This window comes from Pinus tabuliformis, chromosome X, assembly GCF_031772625.1.
Source record: "Pinus tabuliformis cultivar Carrire ecotype Pingquan chromosome X, CPIR1, whole genome shotgun sequence".
Taxonomy (NCBI): Eukaryota; Viridiplantae; Streptophyta; class Pinopsida; order Pinales; family Pinaceae; genus Pinus; species Pinus tabuliformis.
The window spans coordinates 1,384,264,338-1,384,272,922 of NC_142308.1; the positions used below are offsets into that span (position 1 = coordinate 1,384,264,338).

Consider the following 8,585-nt stretch of genomic DNA (forward strand, 5'->3'; position numbering starts at 1 on the left):
GAGAAGGAAATGTTGGCAATACTCCATGCACTTAAGAAATGGCGACCCTACCTAATGGGAAGACACTTCAAGGTAAAAACGGATCATGATAGCCTTAAATACTTTTTAGAACAAAGATTATCCTCTGAAGAGCAACAAAAGTGGGTCACAAAGATGTTGGGTTATGACTTTGAAATCATCTACAAAAAAGGGAAGCAAAATGTGGTGGCAGATGCACTCTCAAGAAAGGATGAGGATGTGGAAGCATTGTTGTGCATCATTTCTATTATCCAACCAGATTGGATAAATGAAGCAAGGGAGGAATGGAAGAATGACGAAGAAGTGTGGGCACTTATTCGAAAGTTACAACAAGATTCCAGTACGTCTGATACATTTAGCTGGCAAAATGATTCGTTATGGTACAAAGATCGCTTATACCTCTGTAAGAATTCCCAGCTAAAACAAAAGATTCTTATGGAATTGCACACTTCTCCCTTAGGAGGGCACTCAGGATTTTTAAAAACTTACCACAGGGTTAAGAAGGAATTTTTTTGGGATGGCCTTAAATCAGATATTCAAAAGTTTGTGGTGGAATGTTTGGTTTTCCAACAAAATAAAGTTGAAACAATTAAGACACCAGGTCTATTACAACCTTTATCCATTCCAAGCCAACGTTGGGAGGAGGTTTCAATGGATTTTATCACAGGTTTACCCAAGTCTGAGGGAAAGAGTGTCATCATGGTGGTAGTTGACAGACTTACCAAGTATGCACACTTTTGTGCATTATCACATCCATTTAAAGCCAGTACAGTTTCTACTGCATTTATGGAAACAATTCAAAAGCTACATGGAAACCCAAAGATTATTGTAAGTGACAGAGATCCCATTTTCACTGGAAATTTTTGGACAGAATTATTTTCTTGTCTTGGTACTCAGTTAGCTCATAGCTCATCTTATCATCCTCAATCTGATGGGCAAACTGAGATAGTAAACAAATGTTTGGAAGGATATCTTCGTTGCTTTGTATCTGATAAACAGACACAATGGGTCAAATGGTTGCCTCTGGCTGAATGGTGGTATAACACTTCCTTCCATACAGCAACAAAAATGACCCCATTTATGGCACTTTATGGGTATCAACCACCATCCATCACATCATATTTAAGAGAAAATTCTAAGGTTTTGGCAGTGGAACATCACATTGAACATCAACAACAAGTCCTCCAACTCTTAAAGGATAACCTCGTGTTGGCACAAAATAGAATGAAACAACAGGCAGATCAACATCGCAGTGAAAGAAGTTTTGATGTAGGTGATTGGGTATTCCTACGGCTACAACCATATAATAAAATGTCCCTCAAGCAAGCTAAGAAGGATAATAAATTATCACCAAAGTATTATGGTCCGTACAAGGTGTTCCAAAAGATTGGTACTATGGCATACAAATTGGAGCTTCCTGCAGCTTCTCGATTGCACCCAGTTTTCCATGTTTCATGTTTAAAGAAGGTTATAGGCGACAAGCTCCCAGTTCAAACAATATTTCCAGAACTTGACGAGGAAGGAAAAATTATATTGGAACCGAAAGCAGTCACAGAAACAAGAACTTGACAACTACAAAATCAATCAATTTCAGAGTATCTTATCAAGTGGAAGAACTTATCCGCTAAATATTCCACATGGGAGGATGAGAATTTTATGCAGAAGTATCCAGAACTACTCAAGCGTTGAGGACAACACTTTTTTGAAGGAGAGGGGCATGTTGGGTCCCCATAATACTAGTGATTACCCCATTACTATTGTAGTTATACCCCTTATTAATATTGTTGTGCCCCTATTGCCCCCATATTATTATTACTATGCCCCATTGAATCCCTCTATTGTTATTTTTGTGGCTTTATATTATTACTGTTAGGTCGGCTGGATTATATTGTGACTCCTTAGACTCCTATATATAGAAAGGAGGTTTTGTCATTTGAATCATCAAAGAATTGTTCATTTTTGTAATGTAAAGGAGGTTGCCCCCTCGAAGAGGCTGAATTCTAAGGCGTTGATCTATCTTTCTATCTTTTCTTGAGGACAGACTGGGGATTGATGAGACATTCCTTGCGTGAAAAGACCATTGAAGGTTGGTATATGGCTATTTTCTATGTGTGAACCGGGGAATGAAAGCTGGTCTATGAGCTTGACCACTCTTCCTTCATGCAGAAAACACATTACTGTAAAGAGTGAGGAGACAATGGCTCCCATGCAATAAATATACTCTCGTCCAAGGAGTAGATTATAATCCAGAGGTCCTTGGACTACCATTACGTTCATGTGAATGGTTTTCCTTCTCAACGTTATTGGCATATTGGGAAGGATCCCTAACGGTCGATTGGTTCCTTTGTCAAAGCCTGTTAGATTTCTAATCTCAGGAAAAAGCGATGGTGAACCAAGTGCTTTCCAAGGAGTTGAGGAAAGGATACTCACAAAAACCCCTTCATCTATGATGGTATCAGCCATGACCATTCTATATATTTGAGAAATGATTCGAAATGGTAAACTAGCCAGTAGACGGGGTCTGCCTAGTAGATTCCAATCAAAGGAAACAACCAGGTTGCTTGGAGGTGGGACTGAATAGATGGCCGGGTATGAATCTGACGAACTTCCTTCCTGTGGTAAAGGAACGGGTAGACTGCCCCCATGTTCATCGGATTCTGTGCTTACGAAGAGAATTTGAATGGTGTCGTTCTTGTTTTCTTCGGTGACTGTATCGTTTGAAGATGGCTCCTCTGAAGGAAAGACCAGGTCGACTGCCGCCTCGACGTTTTGAATTTCGTCTGGTGTGGATTCAAATGGTTTATCTTCAGTGATAGACACTTCGGCCAACCACAAGGGCTTGTCAACCGGCTTTTCAACTAGTGACAGACTCGGCAAGAGCTTCCTATATCCAGGAGGAAGCCGTAACGGTGAGACCGGATGGTCATCCAAAACCGTTTTACCCTCGTCTAAGAAGGGACAACAGTGGATGGCGTAATCGCCTTCACACAATTTACAAGGAAATCTATATCTTCCTTTTTGTCTAGGGGCTTCACTTTCACTAGTTGATGGTGTACTTTCAACATGACCATCAGAGGTTGATGACACCGGATTGTGCAAACGAGGAGACCAGTCCCTTAAGATCCGAGGGATGCAAGGACAATCTCGATGATAGTGGTCTCCTTTGCAAATGACACATGGCGATTTAGGCCTGGATGGTGCAATGTGTGGATTTTCGCTAGACGATGCCTGGTCGCCCCTTTTCGCCTTTGGCTCCTTCTTCTTCTTCTCTTTCTTCTTCTTCTCCTTCTTCTTCTCAGTTACTTGATTTTTGGCTTTACCAGCTAGATCAAGCGAAGAGGAAGGAGGAGAGGAAGAATTGGATGAAGTAGAAGGTTGGGGGATAACTCTGGTATCATTTAGTTGCTGACTTGATTGTTCAGGAATCACGGTGTTCTGAACGACAGAGGTTGAGAAGAGCCATACGGGCAAGCCGATTGTCAATCCTGGAAGTGACAATGTGGCCATATGGGGTGCACCAACATCTCCACAAGAGGAGAAAGGACTAGGATTTCTTTCAAGGGGAACTCCTTGGTTGGTGGACTCCATTTTTCTCAACCTAAGACCAACGTAGGAAATGCGATATTTATTCCGATTAAAATAAATTTTAGACGCTTTGACACAACTTGTTTTTTCAATTTTTAAGAGTCGAGAAAAAACAAAAGATGACCCTAGTCGCCTTCGATTTTTAATGAGCCTGAAGTGACAAGTGCTCAGATGGACCTTTTCCTTTAAGGAGTCTGAAAAGGAATGAAAGAGACTGCTCTGGAAATCTAGATAGAGGGATTACCAAACCAATCGCAAAACTGCAGAATACTTTTTACAGTACGGCAGTCAATCTTCCCGAATGCTGTGTTCAGTGCATTGCGATCGATAGGGTGGCAAAAATGGCTTCCTATGGATAAAGGATAAAGCCTATTGTGGTCTCCCAATATATACTTGGCGGTATGTGGGAGCACAAGTCCGTACTGGCACTTATCGTCTCAAAGTGGAGGAATCACCCAACCAACAATGAAAACAACAGTTACCAGGCTTTACGATGCCGGAATATGTCTCTAGCCTAGACTTCTAAATGTTGTGCGTTAGGTTCCAAAGCGTTTTTAGATTCATTAAATTTATTTTACAGTTGATCTTGCTTAAGAAATTTTCCTTTCAGGTTCACCACGTGATGTAGATGTATAATTCCTAAAATGCAATCTAAGATGATAAACAGTCGTTTAATCTTCTTTTTGAAATGAAAATCCTAGCTACTAAGGAAAGAGAGATGGCGTTCTTTCAACATAGAGCAGAGAGCACACACTATGGAGGATGAATATTGGCCAGAAAGGGGGTTTCAACAGAGGTTTACTGACTACAGGCAGAAAAACTCTCGAATAGAGCTGAAAAGAGTGAACACAGAAACCAAATCTAGGAGCAGGAAAGGCCTTGTCTGATCAGCGCACCTGTAACACAGTGAAAAAGAGATGCAGCACACCTACTACACAAGGGAAGTGCGATGCATCTATAATTCACAGAAGAGACAGTGTGCTGGACCAGGGACGAGACTTTAACTGGGTTCTGGGTCACAGTTTGCAGCTCAGTTCAGCGATATAGGCCGAGCAAGTGGTAATCAGTAAATCAATCACAGGGGTAGATCTAAAGAGGTTACTATAGCCACCACAAGGGCAATTAGAGAGCTTGTAAATCAATTGTTCATTTCATAAACAAAACCCAGAGATAGACTGAAGCAACATTGATCTACTTTGCACTTGCATAGCAAATGCAGTTCGAAGGCTAGCTGGCTTAACTTCAGGCTCTGTCTGTAAGTTTATAAAGCAAACAAATGTAGATAAACAACCAATCTATTCGCTCCCCAGTATGGTCGCCATTTTGTTATCGGGAAAACTAGTGTCTATGCAGAGCTGCTAGTCCCACTAAGGCTGGTAGCTGCCTTAGAAACAAACAAACTAAAACTACTTTCGTTTTCCTTTATGAGAAATAGATAAGAGGGGAATAAGGAGACCAACCTCTGTCTTGCGCTTGGTTCCTTGCTTGATTCCTCTCCCTTCTGATAGATCTTTGCTACTCGCTTCCTTGTCTACCCAACTTCAAAGAGCACCTGTAGAATCAAAGTAGCATAACACTATCCAAGAACATAGATCTATTATCATAAACAATATAGGACCAGATATATATTGACCACACAAATGCATATAACATCAATCATACAAGAATGTGGAGGAAAACTTGAATAGCTTTATTGATAATCAAGAAAGAGCAAAGAGGATTACAACCAATTGTTCTGACCCAGCATCATCCTCTCAGCAAGAAAGCCCTTCTTCACCTCATGAAAAGCTTAGATCACCCAACACTATGATATTGCACCAAGAAACCAACAACACTTCCTTACAAGATACAAAATTCCAGCCTCTGGATCTCTGGGATGAGGGATCCATATATAGATGTTTACAAGGGGGGTGAGTCAGATTTTGAGATTTGATTAGTGTCCTCTCTCTGATAGTTCTTGATTCCACTTGGAGATTGATGATCTCTTACTCATCCATGGGTGAATGCAGAGAGGCAAGTGTCACAGGAGAAGTCCTCCACCTTGCAGATTGACCCTGCCATTTGTCCACTCTCGTCCATCGCACCCCATAGAAGGGCTTTTCAAGATGCATCGCACCTCCTGTGTGTATTTAGGTGGGATGCAACGCACTTTGACCATGGAGCAGGTGAGATGGTCCAGAATTGACCAGTTATGAGCAGTTTTTCATGGAGAACTTCTGGGAGAAGATGTCATCAGTTGACCTTGTTCTTTTAGAGGTTGGAACAACACTTTTAGGGACTTAAGAGCCCTTGGTTTATGGACATTTATGATTGGGGTTGTAGTGCCCAAAAATGTCTATAACACATACACTCTTATTACTTTTTACTCTACAATATTTTTTAAATATATAACTCATATATTATATTTTTTTAACTTTTAATAATAATAATAATTAATTTTAATATTTTTCTTATGTCATTTAATGACCATTTAATATAATGTACATTTAGTAACCCTTTAATATATCATTTGATTTACCCAAGTTGTTTACACTGGTTTTTTCATACTTTAATAATCAATGACTTACACTATTGAGAAATAATAATTTATAATTTTCACATATTTATTATCGATTACATTTTTTTGAAGTTTGGAAAACATTATATAAAATTCCTCCAACTCAGGGATGGTCAATGCATTTTTGCCAACCGACAGCGGACGAAAAGAGAGCAGTATTATTAAAAAATAAGACAAAGCACATGTAGTTTTGTTTTATTGTAAATGTCGGGGACGGCAGCGAGAGGTGAGCATATGAGGTCATTTTGTTGTGACGGGATGACTGATTCCTTGTCTCTTGGACGGAAATAAAACGAACACCGCACCAGTTACCACACTCACCGCTATAGGTAAAGCTTGAACCCACTTATGTATGCTACTTTGAGCCAACGGATACAGACATTGAACCACGTTTTTGTCTGTGAGAGACACAACAACGAACACCAGAACTGCTAGACCTGCTACCAGAAGATCCTTTAATGTAAGCTGATATTCGGAAATGTTTGAAGGCTTAGTTTTACTTTTCCCACTGCCAAACGTAACTATCCCGCCTTTGGTTGCGATTCCGTAATGGACTTTGCCATTGCTGTCTGTGAAGGTATCCGAGAACGACAAAACGAAGCACAAATTCCAAGAATTACCAGGCAAATTCCCACCAAAATCTTATGGCCCTTTCCACAGTCGCCATTGTCGGAGAGAAGATTCGACAGGATCTGAAATATGAAAACAACGCCTGTGGGCAGCATTTTTGCAAGATTAGATAAAGATGATAAAGATGGATTGATGGCCTTCGTTGTACTTGTCTCGTTCTCACTAGTGGAATGTCTCATGTTTCAACTTGTCTCTATCGTTCAGTTTAACACCTCTAAAACTGCAAAAACACACTAGAGAAAAATTTGATATTGCACAAACCAAAATCGAATATATGGGCAAGTTCTTGGCTTCCCAGCGATTGATGATAAGTAATTCTGAATGGAAAGGGTGTCTTCTTATAAAGAAGAGGAAGAGAAATTACTTATGCAGTGGATCAGAATAACCACGATTAATGCGTGGGTTTCCATTACTCTCCATTGTAGCCGTCGCTGAAATTGTCAATTATGATGGACGCTTGCTCGGAGAATTTGAATGTCCTTCTACATATTGGGATTGTATTATCCGAAGCCGCCTCCTCTACATTATAATACACATGGAATTTGTATTTTTCCACCGCACCAATTCATCATATCTTCCAGATCCCTTCGTCAGAAATTTTATCATGTGTTTTTCTTAAATTAATATTTTATATTTCCAAAAAGTTAGATGTACCATCTATCTAGCACAGGATTTCTTTGTGTATGACTTGTACAACTAAGCTTCAAATACCAAAACTTTTTTACAAACATCTTGGTCCCAACATTAAGCCATGAAACTATATCCAGATTAGAACAGTAAATAAAAAAGCCCTTATTATTGGGCTTGTTGGGGATTTTTCTGGTAAAATCCCAAAAACAAAATAAACTGAACACAGAGACAATGCTCTGTTTCTGCCACAGGATCTTTTAACACAGGGACACTGTTTTTGACTCAGAGAAACAAAGTTTTTCTACACCCCCAAAAAAAATTTTCATTCATCAATATGACTGCCTGTTACAAAAAAAAGGTCTTTCTCTTAACATAGGGATTTCACCAGCACTACTTCAGATGCAGTTCCACAAACAACAAAAGAGTCTTCCTCTTAATAGAGGTATTTCACCAGCACTACTTCAGACGTAGTTCCACAAACAACAAAAGAGTCTTCCTCTTGACAGAGGGATTTCACCAACACTGCTTTTACAAAAACATCTTCCTCACACAGAGAGATTCTCCAACTGCTGTTACAAAAAAAACATCTTCCTCAAACAGAGGGATTCACCAGAGATTATGCTGAAGAGCATCTTCCCCTTAACCAGAGGGATTCACCGAAGACAACAGATCTTCCTCTTAACAGAGGGATTCACTAGAGACTGTGCTGAAAAGCACCTTCCTCTTGACAGAGGGATTTACCAAGAGACTGTGCTGAAGAGCAGCTTCCTCTTTAACAGAGGGATTCACCAAGAGACTGTGCTGAAGAGCACCTTCCTCTTTAACAGAGGGATTCACCAAGAAACTGTTGTAAAATAAAAATATTATTACATATGGTGCTGCACTTTTACATTCATATTCAAAATAAAAAAAATACATTCAGGCTCTGCTGAGCATTTCTTTTCTCCTTACTCACACGCTGCTGCTGCTACTTCATTTCATTCCCAAACAGGACATCAAAACATCCACGGTGCTCTGTTCTGGTTTCTACCTTCGTCTTTGTTTTCGTCTTCACCCATGCACTGCTGTGCGATCTACAGCTTCCATCACACATTGGTCAACGCCACTCAAAACATATATTTCTTATGCACTGCTGTGCATCACACTGACCATAGACTCTGTCTAT

At 40.0% G+C, this 8,585-nt stretch overlaps 1 pseudogene; it reads right to left on the reverse strand.

Annotated features, from left to right (window-relative positions):
- Window positions 1-6,375: 6,375 nt before the first annotated feature.
- LOC149145213 (protein DMP3 pseudogene) lies at window positions 6,376-7,073 on the reverse strand (annotated as a pseudogene).
- Window positions 7,074-8,585: the final 1,512 nt, after the last annotated feature.